General features: G+C 41.7%; 1 protein-coding gene and 1 non-coding gene across 3 annotated transcripts in view; one reads left to right on the forward strand and one right to left on the reverse strand.

The window, feature by feature from the left end:
- Dgo (ankyrin repeat domain containing protein 6 diego) overlaps positions 1 to 15498 on the reverse strand; it is a 203419-nt gene that overhangs the window by 51762 nt on the left and 136159 nt on the right. The gene's annotated exons all lie outside the window — the stretch shown is intronic.
- Positions 5840 to 5956, forward strand: Trnal-caa (transfer RNA leucine (anticodon CAA)). Its single transcript has 2 exons — positions 5840 to 5877; positions 5912 to 5956. It is a non-coding gene; the product is annotated as a tRNA-Leu (tRNA).

Below are 15498 nucleotides of genomic sequence, written 5' to 3' on the forward strand. Positions count from 1 at the left end.
TAGCCATGGCCGACGCAAGAGCGCATAACATCTTTGCATACGCTGCACGCGGCTGCATTCTAGTCGCAGCTCGGGGCTGCAGATTCGCTCATCCGTTTGATCGCCAAGAGCTGCGAGATCTCGACATTCCGTGTCGGTCACGGTGCAGGAAGAGGCACACTCTTTTTCTTGCGCCTCCTCGAGCTGGATAGCCAAGTGAGCGCGCTCGCCCTTGCACTTTTCTTCGGCATCGGACGGACTGGCAGAGCGAAGCCGGACGAAATTGATGCGGGGGGTGGTTGTTCACGGATTAGTAGTAGGTACTACACGATGTTAGATACCCTCGAGCTGGAAGTCCGCGTGGACGCGTTCGCCCTTGCACTTTTCTTCGGCATTCGACGAACCGAGAGAGGGAGGCTGGACGAAATTTATGCGCGGGGTGGTAGTTCACGGGTTAGTACTATATAGACGAGTTTAGACAGTGCCGCATCCAGAGGGGGGCCAAGGGACCCTGGCACCCCCAAGAAAAAGGTACAAGTAGATTAATGTAACCACGACTGAAGTAACTCAAGAGCGTTGTTTTTAACCATGACTCAAGTAACTCAAGAGCGTAAAAAGTTGTAAAAAACAACGCTCTTGAGTTACTTTGTTTGAGCGTTGATTTTTACAACTTTTAACGAGTTTAGACAGTGCCGCGTCCAGAGGGGGGGCCAAGGGACCCTGGCACCCCCAAGAAAAAGGTACAAGTAGATTAATGTAACCACGACTGAAGTAACTTAAGAGCGTAAAAAGTTGTAAAAAACAACGCTCTTGAGTTACTTTGTTTGAGCGTTGTTTTTTACAACTTTTCACGCTCTTAAGTTACTTCAGTCGTGGTTACATTAATCTACTTGTACCTTTTTCTTGGGGGTGCCAGGGTCCCTTGGCCCCCCTCTGGACGCGGCACTGTCTAAACTCGTCTATATAGTACTAAACCGTGAACTACCACCCCGCGCATAAATTCCGTCCAGCTTCCAGGTGATTACGCAATTTTATTCATTAAATAAATTTGCATAACCACCTAACGAATTTTATTGAATTTGCGTTAAAAATATTTTTATCCCTCCAACTCGGCTCCCCTCAAGATTAAATCCTGGGGGCGCTACGATCTTAGATATAAGAAGTGTACTTGCACCCCCTTCGATAATAAACTGATATGAATTTTGTAGAAAATTGGTGAGGTCAATTAATCCTGCCACGGAATCATAAGCACGATTATTTTACCTATGCTCCTATTTAAAAAAAAAAAAAATGCAGGAAGAATAGAAATTTCCTGAATTGTATTATCCTATCAAGTAGTATTGGCGCCTCATTTCTAGAGTACTACCGTATACATCACCCTAAAACTGATACCTCAAGCTTCCTGAAGATTCTCGAATGTGTTAACCGAACCCTCCCCAGCTCCCAGAAATTGCAACCTCCCGACTCCCTCGCCTCTAATCCTTTTTCCTTCCCTAACCTTTCGGCACCCGCCGTCGGGCACAAATGTCAACCGCCGCGGAAATGTTAGCGTAGCTAAGTGGCGGCCCTACGGATCGTGGGGCACGTTTTTCCCCATATAAAGCGCGCAGAGAAATCTGGGCCACGCTGGCGTAAAATACCACCGTGTCTCCGCGACAACGTTGAAATGCGTGTCAACTTAATTGGATAAAGGTACGACGCGGTTTTACTGGTATCGGGTATCGACGACACGGCTAGAGACAGTTTTTCCGCCAGCCACGGCGATTTCTCCTCGGCCCCGGTGGCAGTCGGAAGATTGATAACGTGATCACCACCGCGCGCACCGTGGAAAAATGGACAGGTTCCTCTTCTTTCTCCCAGCCAGCGCTTTTTACCGATACACTTTCACGGCTAATTATCCCGGCTGCGGTGCCCGGTGTACGCCGCGGCAGCGTTTTTCGCGGACGGTTCGTCGCACTTTCACTCCGGGAATCGTCACCCCGCGGTAAACGTTGCTAATAAATTGCAATCACAGCGATCGTTTCGCGAAACCAGTCCTCCGCGGTGCGCAGGCAAAAATTCAACGGGGATTAATTCGTTCGCGTCGCCGCGCGGGTACTTGCTTTCAATTACAGCCCCGCGAAACGGAGTCGCTTCTTCTTTTTCCAGGGGAACAAGATTCACAGGCCGGGATCTAATAAATGTTTCGCTGCGTATGTAGATACGTATCTTCGATTTGGTGGCATTAATTAGAAAGCTTGTGAAAAAAATTGGTTCGACAGTGGTAGCTATGAGGAGAGTCAGTGAGAATAGAATTTTAACTCACTCTGTGTTCGGCAACGAAGAGTTTCTCTGAAATTCCGGTAAATGGTAAGATATTTTCTCCTGAACGGTGAAATATTTTATCGAGAATCCGGAATATTCTTCGAACCCTGCAGGCGTTTTAAATAACGAAGGATTTCACAAAAAAATCTGTATACTTTAAGGAGAATCGAAAACTAATACCTCCTTCTGAATAATGGAAACTTTCGTAAAGGTATCTGAATATATGATACTGAATTCTTCCTCCACTTTACAGTGTCGGTCTAGGGTTAAGGGGAGGTTCCGGGCTAAAATGCGATTTTTTATTTATTTCATTTTTCGAATGTTCCAGCTTTTAGGGATACGTGTATAGAAGGATTTTTTATTTGATATTCTCTAAGAGCCATCGGGCTAAATTTTTGAATTTTTAGAAAATAAGAACATTTTGCCATTTTGAAGAAAGCAGTCGATTTTTCGTCTACAATTTCGATCTTTAAATGGTGAAAGAAATATTAAAAATTAAAAATTTCAAAAAATGGCCCAACAGCCCTTAGATTGTCATTCTACATAGATCAACGTAATGTTCATGAAAAAGTTTGTAAATTGTCGAAGTTATCATGCTGATAAGGAGGTTGCATAGGTTGCAGAAAATGAACGGCAATATACTTCAGAAGTGTGTCAAATAAATCTTTTTATATGAATAAAGGTCCCAAGAACAAGATACAATTATAAACTTTTCAATTTATTTCACACCTCTCGAGCAAAAAAATCCCAAAAGTGATAAATTATTTAGGCGCCAAGAACCCCTTAATACGCTCGGATGTCACCCCAACTTAATAAAATCAACTTACCCTTATAAAATTGGTAAAGGTCAATTAGACTCATGGTTGTGGGCCAAAGTCCTCTGGGTACCCATAATGACACGCGCATCTTCGATGCGAGCATTTTGGTGGGCTAGGATCTAGATGATCCCCATTTAACGACCATCGTATAATAATCTCGAAATATGACGCTCCAACTGGCACCTCCGCTGCTCCCACGCCACTGTCGGACTCGTGGGTGGCTCCTAGTGCTCTTGATTTAACCGGTTCTACCTAACGCCACTGTCGGATGATTCGACCAATGTCATCTCCTCGTAGAACGTTTCTAGGAAGTCCACTGATCTTTCTTTTCAAATGGAATCTTTTACAGTCAGACACGTTGACCTGGAGGAAACGAGGTCTAACAGTGGAGTCTTGGGACTTTATGATCATGATCTGCTGTGTATGCATCTATATAGTACGGCGTCTTGCCCCATTGAAAGTCAGTTGGCGAAACTTCGTCCCTTGAAAATGTACTGTAGCTACTTTAGCTACCGGACATCGCTTTTGTAGTTACTGCACAGTGGATTTTTGGGGGAAGGAAGGTATTTTGTAAGAGGGTAGCAATTGCGTGGTTCAAATGTTGGTTCCGAAGTAATATAATGGAATGAAAAGGTATTTAGAGACGAATGAAGCAGATACTACACTTGGATTCAGGGTTAAATATCCGGTTTTCAAGATCTATATGGGTGGATCCATGGCAATGAGCCATTTATAGTATCTCTGCCCCTTGTTCCCTTTCATACGTTCTTCTTTTTGGGACAGATTGACGGAGGGAACGAAGTTCGGGTCCCGGGACCAGATAAGAATGAGTGGAATTGGTAGTGATGGATTGGAACTAATGCCTGAAAAAAAACTATCGAATCTTTATTCGTTTCCAGATGCTACTTCGGCGTTACTGAAGACTTCGACTAATTTCGAAATTAGTTTCCTTTCCTTCGCGTTAACTACCTTCGAAACTAAAATCTTATAATGTTAAAGGATAAAGAGTTTGGCTTTAACTTTAATCGACTCCGTTACTATGCATCGATCGCTCGTACATTATCGGAGTTCCGCGAAATCGAGTTCTCCAAGAGACAAACCGGTGCTAATTTATTTCATGCGCGAAGAGATTCATCTGCGAGACACGTGTGCACGGATATTATTCGAGTTATTTCAACGTCACGATCTTAGATTGATTCCTGCGATTACAGTGTTTGCGCAAAACTCTGCGTGCTAAAATAAAATTAATACTAAGGTCCCTCAACCTTTATTACTTTTTTACTAAATATATCGCAATACTTGTTTTCGTAATAATAAATGCACGAATCTATACTATTATATGAAGAGAGAGCCGATTTTTATGTTCGCACAAAACTCAAGACCTATTGAACCGATCTTCCTCAAATTTTAACACGTTATTCGTGCATACTCTAGGATGGACATAGGCTATGTAGCATATCTCATAAACGCGTTATTAACATGTAATTTATGTGTAAACATTTCAAGTGTACGGCTGTTTTGTAGACCACGTGACCCGTGTATACGACAGTCTGTCTCGCGCGCATGCGCGTATTCGGCCTGCGCGATACCTCGCCCGCAGCAGTACCGTGATGTCACCACCAGATGGCGAAGCTTTTCGTGCACTTTCTCGCTCGAGAAGTGGATTACCGCGGACATATATGTTAGAATGATCATACGGTTCCAAATTGTTGTTGCAGATTTATTTGTACCGCGTGTGGTTGTTACAATGCCCCGGGTGAGATCAAATTTGTCAAGATCCGTCCACACCTGCTCGATGTATGCAATACTAGCTTTTACCACCAGTGTTGCCAACTCAGTTTTTTGAAAATCCGTAGAGAAAAGTTCAACATTCCGTAGAATTCCCCTTTGAAAAATCCGTTGATCTACGGAAAAATCTGTAGGGTTGGTAACACTGTTTACCACTCAGCTTTCACCCGAAATTTAGATTCTGATTTGGTAAAAAAATTGTTTTTTATTTATTTATCATTTTTGTGAAAATAACCACGTTCATCTGGATTAGGTAGGTATAATGAGCTAGGAGAAATTTCCTGCCACCTGAGTTTTTACCGTTCGAATGTTTTTAGGCAACAGACAAAACACACAAAAACACTTTCTGCTTTATATATTAAGATACACTGGTAAATCCTGGACTTATAAGAGTGAATGTTACCGGAAGGTTTGCACTGAATTATGATCCAGGAATTAACTAGATATGTTAACTTAGGAGAAGTTCAAATAGGAGCGATGGATAATATTTGCCATCATTGCTCCGGCAGGTGATGCGCAATAACAATTCACCCTAATGTCAGAAAATCATTATACCAAGAATGTTATCTTCCCCGAAATGTTACGAGGAAATCAAGCTTTTCTTCAAAACACTTAATTTCCTTAAAAGATATTAATTCTAATAAACATGAATTAGTCACGCTAATATCTCGGGCGAGGCCTAGATGGGGGACGCTAGTGATAATATATTTATTCCCAGTAGAATGTGAACCATTAAAGTTTTGAGGTGATATATGTACCATACTTATAAATCACTATTAGTAATTTTGATGTATATAGAAAATTGAAAGCAAAGATATTTTTAAATAATTTTTCTAATTATCTCATTGATGATCACAACGTATAACACAAGTGTTTTCATTCATGGCATATTTAAAACTATATGCAACTCGTAACTTGTCATTATGAATTTAGACATAGGCTTCCACAATGTCAGGATGGCCGAGCGGTCTAAGGCGCCAGACTCAAGGTGATACCTTGCCCGTTCGACGGGTCCATGAGGCTTCTGGTCCTCTCTGAGGGCGTGGGTTCGAATCCCACTTCTGACAAATTCTTTTGCACCTACTCACTCTACCATCGACACCATTAATCAAGTTAAAAAACTAATTACACGCTAAACAATCGTCGATAATGTCTCTCGTGACGCGCCCGAGCGCAGCGTCGAACAGCCCCCGCGCTGTCGCGTGTTCAAATCCCGTTACACTCAATATACTTTTTTTTTATTTTAAAATATTTAATATGCTACTGTATAACCAATCCTGTCTTCTAGATATATCGAAAAACACATATAGTACAATTAATACGAAATAATTAACAAATATAAATACCAAAATGGAATAAAAATTATATCTATGAAACAGTCTCAGTGAGCCGAATTTAGGCTCGTGAGGAGGAAAGTAAATTCACACGAAATCACTTTGAAATTTAAACGAATGGAACGTCACAACTGTGCGCTGCGAAATGCGCAAAGATTTTTAAAACATCTGATATATCCTAAAGTGAACATTACAAACCCATGTTGAAACAATGTTCGTTTCTTTCTGAACAGCCGCTACTTAACACCGTACAATTAACGACCGTAATTTCGAAATCTACAGTGTTTCTGAGACAACCTGCCGATAAAATAACACGAACAACGACTGTGCCTAGCCTCCATAGCGCGGCCTATTTCTGGCGTTGCTATTTTTCCTCTTTCCCACACGCTGTTGCTAGTTACCAGCGCCCTATGACACAATAGACACGAGCTTCAACATACAATGAACCAAGGTGCGCTGAGAATCACGGTGTGGCGTAATAATGCCCTTAAAAGGCGTCGAGTGGCATTTCTAATGCACTAAACGAATTGGCATATAGGCCGTATTATCTTCCCGCTGTCGCTTAATGAAATTTACAGTCTTCGAAATACGGTCTCTTAGAGGCGCGACTTACCGCGTCTGAAACGCGATTACGGTCGAACAGTTAATCGTGGATTAAAGTCAGAAATTACATTTCTTCGAGTCTTGTAATTTCTTTTCAGGTTCCACTTAGGAATTTCGTATCCTTCTAGGAAATCGTCTACCTTGAAACTTGAAGAAAATTAAACGAACTCCACTTTCCTTTAAGCTGGAATAATAAGCTCTACCTTCTCTAAACGCAGCGACTAATAATAAACTATACGTCTCGAAATTTAAATCGTCAATTCTAATTTCCCTCCCATGGTCCCAAGTCACTGATTTCTCTCCCACCCAGAGATGCGCAAATTTTTTTTTTTAAATAAAACTTTCGAGTAACGAATAAAAATTAACAAAATTATTCATGTGTGGAATAAAGTTAAAGTTGCAGTTGAAGTTAAAGTCGAAAAATGTATTAGACGAATAAAAAAATGAACTTATTAATAACATAAGTCAATTATACCTGAATAATCTTTTACTCAGCTCATGCCGAACTCTGCTCCCACAGAAACGAAGCATTACCATCCACCGAATTACGTTCGTATGAGCGAAACAAGGCAATTGAATAAAGGACGTGGCCGACAAAATTCTCGAGCCAGCGGCGAGCAACGCTAATCAACCATATTATGTCAAAGCCGACATTCCAGGGCCAGACACGTCCACTTCATCATCCACGGGGGAAAAAGAAGTAACTGTCCACCGATCGATACATCTTGGAAGCGAGCGCGGCTTGTCGGAAGCACGGAAAGCCAGTTCCTCGGCCGCGTTATCGACCTACATTAAAAGCGAAACGTCATTTGCTCCGTGACTTATGACTCGGCTCGGCTCCCCTGGACTTTGTTCCACCCGTGTACCATGCCTTCTACTAACGAGCACCACGCTGGCTGCCCTGATTGATGCTCGATCGACGTTCCTGAAAAGAGCAACGGGTGCACACGTAGACCTAGCCGACTTTCGCGTAAGCTACATTCGGATTGCCATTTGCCTTTCCCTTCTAATTTCTTGGCCGTGGCAATTAGGTGGACAACGTATCATTACCGGCAAGAGTTACGAGCAGGGTGGGGTCCGAGAGTTTTTACATTTCGGCGACACCTCGTTGTTAGGCGAGCCCCTCGACCGTCTTTCATGCGGTTGAAGTCGTTGCCTCGGATAGGGGACATCCTGGATTATTTCCTGGTTATTTTCTGCGCGAGCTAATTGCGGACCAATATGACTGGACTCGTGCGCTTATGTAATAGGCTTGGCAAGTAATAGGGAGATTTCCAAGAGAGCATATTTAAATAGGCGGAAGCTCTGCAAGTGAAATTGGTAACTCTGTGGGGATGGGGATGATTAGATTCAAGACCTGGCAGGTTATGTACTGTCAATGTGAAATTGCTAATTCTGTGGAGATGGGGATTTTTATTGCTATATCATATCATTAATAATATTAGGTTATTATATTAGAAATTATATTCTAAGTTACTTTCTAACAGCCGTCGCATACCATGGTATAGTCACCACAACCACAATTAATTGAAATTCAAGTAGGTTTATAAAATTAAATTAATTTCAATGAAATACGAATTTTTCGTTCTCATTTTTTGTTTTTCCTTTCTCTTTTCCTCATTCTTCCGTTTTCTAGGGCCCCTGTACGGCCCGGGGCCCGGGTGGCCGGCCCTACCCCAAATCAAACTATCGCTACCAACGTGGCAAACAGAGTTGATATTAAAGTTGGCTGGCAGACGCGTAGCAAAGTATCATTTTAAACTTTCTTCTAACCACCATTGCATCTCCCCCTTGTTCCCTGGCCAACGAGTGGAACCGATTTCTCCGAAACCACAATTGGAGCGACCGCAAATGAAGCTGCGCCGGGGGTAAAAAAAAACGTGGAAGGTGAAAACAGTGATACAGACGGCTGCACCGCAGTGGTGTATATTCGCGAATCGCATTTTCCCCCGTCCGACGGTCCTGTTTGTTTAATGCTGCATTCCTGGCCGTGCTGGCCACGCGACGCAAGGTCCACCGCGAGCTTCTGCAGCGGTCGAACGTGTTGCACTTGAATACGCTTGCACACGAGCGAGGACGTGAAAGTTCAACAAATCACGAGCCTGGCAGAAAGAGTAATAGATGAGCAGCGACACGCTCGCTTTCACTCGACCACGGCTACCGACAGTGTTTGTAACTGTCTCGGGAATGCGTTTTCTGGGTCGCCAATGTGCTTAGGGCCTTTCCATACGAGATTACTGGTATGTGCCTTGGGGTATAACAAAGGTAGGTGTAATGTCATAGTGTAGTAAGGGTAAGAAGGAAGGAAATTTCACATTTTCTGAATATCTACTTTACATTTTTTAAATATTAATTTTACATTTCCTGAATATTTATTTCACATTCTCTGAATATCTATTTCACATTTTCTGAATATTTGCTTTATATTTTTTAAATATTAATTTTACATTTCCTGAATATTTATTTTGAAATTCTGAATATTAATTTCACATTTTCTGAATATCTACTTTACATTTTTTAAATATTAATTTTACATTTCCTGAATATTTATTTCACATTTTCTGAATATTTACTTCATATTTTTCAAATATTAATTTTACATTTCCTGAATATTTATTTCACATTCTCTGAATACTTATTTCACATTTTCTGAATATTTACTTCATATTTTTTAAATATTAATTTTACATTTCCTGAATATTTATTTTGAAATTCTGAATATAATTTTCACATTTCCAGAATATTTGCTTTACATTTTCTAAATATTTCTTTTATATTCCTCGAATATTTAGTTCATATTTTCTAAACATTTATTTCACATTTTCAGTATGTGTATATAATATTTGGAATCAACATTTTTTTCATATTAAAAAGTGTGGCTAAAAAAATATTTCTTTAATATTTGGAAAAAATATTTAACCAATATTTTGTGCTACTAGGGTGTACACATGTAACTGTGTAAAGCAAACGTTTTGGAAATGTTTGTGGAAGTGGGCAGATGGCGTGTTACTTTCGTGACGCTGTTACGTTTGTCCCCGCTCTCTCCTACATTTATTGCTTACACGGAAAAATATTATATTTTTTAAGAAGTGGCCACACATGGTGCATCCACCCTATCTGGCTTCGACCTTAGTTTTGGAAAAGTGAAGGCTGAAAATGTGTGAATGTAGCTTCCTCTGAAGTTTCTGATGCGAAAAGGCTCTTAGGCTTCTACTGTGCCTTGGTACAGTTTGATATTCGAAGCATGTATTAAATTAATCTGGTCGGCTTGTTTCCTGGTATCTTTTTAAAAGACGATGTACCGCGCGTTTCACAGTTACGTGAAAAACGAATGAGTACGTAGAGATAATGTTCGATTATATTTTGCACCGCGTGTTTGCTCTATGCGCATATCTTGCTTGATAATGAATCGCTTCCCAAGCTTTTAATCGCGGATGATAACCTCTTCGAAAATGGAACGTGTTCATTATCAAACATACTTCCCCCCATTCTTTCATCGTTCTTATTATGAAATTACATTTTTCTCAACATTCTACGTGCTTCGTCGCTTACAACCCTCTAATTTAACCTTCTATTTCAGTATCAGAAATGCTCAATTACCGAGTAATTATCATCAGAATATTCCGTATAGGTTCGATAAAAGTGAGCCTCGAATTAATTGGTTATCGCGTAATAAGCGAATTCTATTACGGTCACTCTGCGTCCAAGCTCCCGTTCCACTTAACATGGTCCAATTAATTGATAAGACGATGAACGCGCGCGCGTGCGCGTACGCGTTCAGGAAGCGCCTCGTTTAATTAGCGCCATCATAAAAGACCAGCCGCGTCATTACGTAAATTATTTCGTGCTTTTAGACAGAGCGTATTAATTATTCTGTATGCGAGGGCTCCGCAGAATGGCGGGCATCGAGGAACATTGTGCAACGTCTGCGAATACAGTGGAAGTAATCTTTTACAATTCAGACGCCATGTCCAGAATTTCTTCCAAAATGGTTAAAAGACACATTTTTTCATTTAACAGCCAAGGTAGCTATATATAAAACGTGAAAATATAAGAGTAAAAGATTTTGCCACAAAAAAGAAACAGATTCGCTGCCACTACATTAGACGCATTGTGCTATTTAAAAATAAATTTTAAAACCAAAAGGTAATGTTTCGCTTTGTACAGATTTTGTATTAAATAAATAAATTTACCAATTATATTTAATATCTATTATTTCACTTACACAAGTTTCGTATAAATTAGACAGGAACAATCATTTAGTTAAAGTTCTCTTGCGTTTTTGATAAGTATTATCAAACGTTATTCCAAAAATATAATTTTTTTTTCAATATTTTTTTCAATTTCTCGAGGATTCTCAAGAAATACGATCTCATTTCTGATTTCTCGAGAAGCAAAAAATATGGAGAAATCGGGAACACTGTCTCCGCCCATAACGCAACACCTACCAAATACCTTGCAAATGAAATGACCGCAAAAGCCTCTGTCTTCGCCAGTCAGTCTCGCAAAAGCAACAGAAACGAAGAGAAAAATCCAAATCGAATCTCCAGCTAGAAAGCTGACGCGGGATGCAACTCGCGGCGTCGCGATTCCCATACATATATCCTCTTCCCTTACACGCGAATCGGGTTTCGAATACCGATTAAGGCGAACGAAACGTTACACCGAGCGATCGCTGCCGCGTACTTGCACTTTCGCTACGCGAACGATTAAGTGCACGCTAGATACAACAATTTCTCTGAACCCTATTTACAGAAGCAATTTATGGAGGGCCTAGCGCAAGCGAAGCGGCCGACGATCAATAAAGAATTCACGATCCCCAGGCCGATCTCGCGTGTTCGGTGCACGGCAACGGCGATTTATAAGGTATCGGGCCCCGTTTCGTTTCGCATTAGTTAACGATTACACATCGTTTAGATCGCGTTTCTTATCGTCCCGCGGTTTCGTGCGCCACGGCCGATTCGCAAGGCCGCTGGACGTGCCTGGCCACCGCCGATCGATCGCCCTTTTTGCTCGGCAAGAAGGAAGCTGAGCAGGATCGAACCCATGGTCTATTTACCTTCTTGCTTGCCGCTCGTTTTTTTCGGCTGTCCTGTTCTTTAATCGTATCGGTGGAACGAGGCTCTTAGCCTGATTGGCTTTGTAAGAAGCAGCCACTTTAGGTGTATTTAATTTGGGGGGGAGAGATTGTGGGAAAAAATTGTTCTGGAAGTCGAGGATCCTTTGGTTTGATCTTGAAACGATAACTTGATTAATACAATTTTGGTCTGTTTTTCTCTTCTCTTTTATTCAATTTTAATTGAGGCAAAAAACCGCGTTCTTGTTGACACTCAGATGTTAGATGTCTACTTAATTCGCGTTTGAATATTTTTGATGAAGGCTCGCAAGGGAAGATTCCGAAGCCGAAAATCCAAAAAATTCTGGAACTTTGTGAATATGTAGGGGATTTCCTCCTGATTAGGGTAAATGTCCCAATTACTGCCAGCGTCCCTATTACTGCCACTTCGTTTATTTTACTTAATAAACACGCAACGTATAAAGAATAGTGTAAAAAAGAATTTATCTCAAAATTGGGACTGTTTTTCTTCTTATTATTGTAGTACACTCTTTATACGTCTATTCTTTATACGTTACGTTTTTTTAAAGTGAAATAAATAAAGTGGCAGTAATAGGGACACTGACAGTAAATGGGACATCTTCCCTACAACGGAATTTTTGTTTGCTGCCCAAATTCACTCGAAGGGGGTGAAATTAACCCCCGAAAATTCGGCTATTTTCCGACTTTGTGCTATAACTCGCGAAATGTAAGAGATAGAAAAAGAGTTTTAAGACAAAAGTTACTTCTTTTAATTGGATCTAGCATTTGGTAAAAAAATATTTTACAGTTCACGAGTTATAATAGAAAATCGGAAAATTACCGGATTTTCAGGGGTCAATTACACCACCTTAGAGTGAATTTGGGCGGCAAACAAAAATCGCATTGTACTGAGGAGGAAATTCCCTACATATTCACAAAGTTTCAGAGTTTTTTGAATTTCCGGATTCGGGATGTTCCCTTGTCAGTGAAATGCTTCGGTTACTAAATGGACGCGGCAAGATCTCTTATTTCAACCCTTTGCACTCCCAAGCAGAGTTGGGCATTATTTAAATAAACTTTTCTTCGAATAATCTTCGAATAAAAATTTCGAATAAAATAGAGTGATTCGAGAATCTTAATATATAAAGCAGGAAGCTTCTCTATGTGTGTGTGTTTGTCTGTCACCTAAAAACTTTCGAAGGATAAACTCTGGGATCACGAAACGTACCTCAGCTCATTATGCCTGACTAATCCAGATGAATGTGATCATTTTAAAAAAAAATATCTAAAAAAATTTTTTTTTTTATAAAATCAGAATCTAAATTTCGGGCGAAGGCCTGACTAATCCAGATGAATGTGATCATTTTAAAAAAAATATCTAAAAAAAATTTTTTTTTTATAAAATCAGAATCTAAATTTCGGGCGAAGCCCAGTAGTAAAGCTAGTAACAAATAAATTTGTATTCGAGATCATTGGAATAAAAATTCATTAGACTAATATCCAATTCACGTCCCCAGTATTCCTCCATGGAGCACATCGTACTTGAAACTTTCTAATAGAAGCACAAGAAATCGTAGTTCCTAATAAATTACTTACTGGTAAACTGCTGCTACTTTATTATTTCCTATCCTACCACAAGCTCTGCAGTTGACAAGCGCATCTTCGGACAAAGGCACCCCTGATCGATTCACGATCGAACATGCTAATGCCCAAGCTCGCCAGAAGAACATTCTCTGTCCCGTGTTCACGGATGCGTGCACGGGGCCCGATGCTTTTCGTTCTAGGGGAAGCTTGTTCGTGCACCGGCGTTCTTGCCCATCCGCTCAATGATCTTGCGCCGTTACGCTAGGCCTCGTAAGTGAATTTAGAGCACTTACTGCCTCCGTCGTGCTGGTACCGAGTTACCTTTACGATCTAGTAATTTCAGGCTTCAACAGCGGATCGACGATTTCCCGGTTACCGCGCTACGTGTCGTGACGGACGATCGCGTGTGTTTCCAGCCACGGTTTGCTTTACATGCGTATATACCTCACGTGCCCAGGTGCCCGGTCTGTGTTCTGCACGAGACCGTCGCGACTGTTCGCGCCCGGCCATTCAAATGGAATGCGTTCAGCCTTAGAAACACCAGTCGACGTTGCACCTAGCTGAAGCTGCTAAGAGTGTGTACTCTGCGGAGATGTAGCGAGTGCGACTGGAAACCTAGTCTAGTGGTTTGCAAAGAGGTGTCTCTGAAGATGCAAACCACCAAACATAGGTACACTTTTCTTTATCCCGTTCTTGCACACCCTGCAGGCTTGAAATTCGCAAGTTCCCGACCTGAGGACTCGCTCTTGGGAGTCGAAACACATACAGAGGCAAGTCCCAAGCCCTGGGGAACAGTAGAAACGACAGTGGTATTGCGGTTGAAACGGAGATGCGTATAAAAGTTGTTGATACCCACCCGAGTGGTTTGTAAATCGATACCTTCGATGGTAGAAGTCGTCGGATGTGTTTTTCACCACTCACTGCAAGGTTCTACACTCCCGAAGTCAGGACTTTAAAACACATACACTTGAGAATAACCTGTACATTAAATTTCGACTTGTTTGTAATCCAAGCTCCCTAGGTTTTCGAAGAGGTGATACTAGCGGATAAGGAATAACGCGAGTAGCTTCATAAATGCGCAGGGTGAGTCAAAATGGACCCCGGCCAAACAGGAGCTAATTGGACACTGGCACGTAGGTTCCGCGAATCGACGTCGTTATAAGTGGCATCGGGGGAGATCGTTCGAGCCGAAAGTAGCAAGAACCAAAAGTGGATCACGCTGCGGCCGGCTCAGTTGAAGAAAATCTCTGGCCGCGAAGCTCGACCTCGGTTCGCCGAGAATCGTGGTCGACATACGCGGTCAAGTGTGCTCGGCCATAAGGCGTTGCAAATGCGACAAATGAGAGAGGAAGAGAAGGCTGGCACGCGGAGAGTGGACTTGTCCGCGGGAAATCGTTCCACGTTCGCGCGTCCGAGGGCCCTTCGCGATTGTGAAGCATCATGTCGGTTAACCGCGCTCGCGTCCAGACTCCGCCAGCCGGTTTCTGGCCGCTGAAACTCCATTTCACATTCTCCACGGTGCTTTGGAAATTAAAACGTCCCGCGCTTCCGTGCCCGTCGGGACTGGCCCCCATCGGGCCCAAGTCAATTAAGTCATCGAACGGAGAAAGATGAGGCCGCGAGGACGAACAGATTTCGAGCGCGTTCACGCAGACGCGCCGGGAAATTCTGCGTGCATAGTTCGGGGGTGCAAGGGTGAAGGGAGGATGGAATAGGAGATGGAAATTAGAGGTGTGGAGGAGGTGTTAGGTACTTTTTCATTTGGGGACTGAATATTATGAGATTACTTGGCGACTATTCTCTTTCGACGGGAAAATGGAGATACGATATATAAAGTTGTGTTGAATGTAGATATGTAATATAGAGTAGTGTATGTAGTGTTGAATGTTGTAGTATCTAAATGTTGTAGTACCTACTGAGTGCGGAGATACTAAGTAGACCTTAAGGGGTTATACCTACCTGTATGGTCTGAAACCAAAAGTATATTCGGGATTTTTTTTTTAAAAACTTG

Source organism: Andrena cerasifolii, chromosome 2 (genome assembly GCF_050908995.1).
Source record: "Andrena cerasifolii isolate SP2316 chromosome 2, iyAndCera1_principal, whole genome shotgun sequence".
Taxonomy (NCBI): Eukaryota; Metazoa; Arthropoda; class Insecta; order Hymenoptera; family Andrenidae; genus Andrena; species Andrena cerasifolii.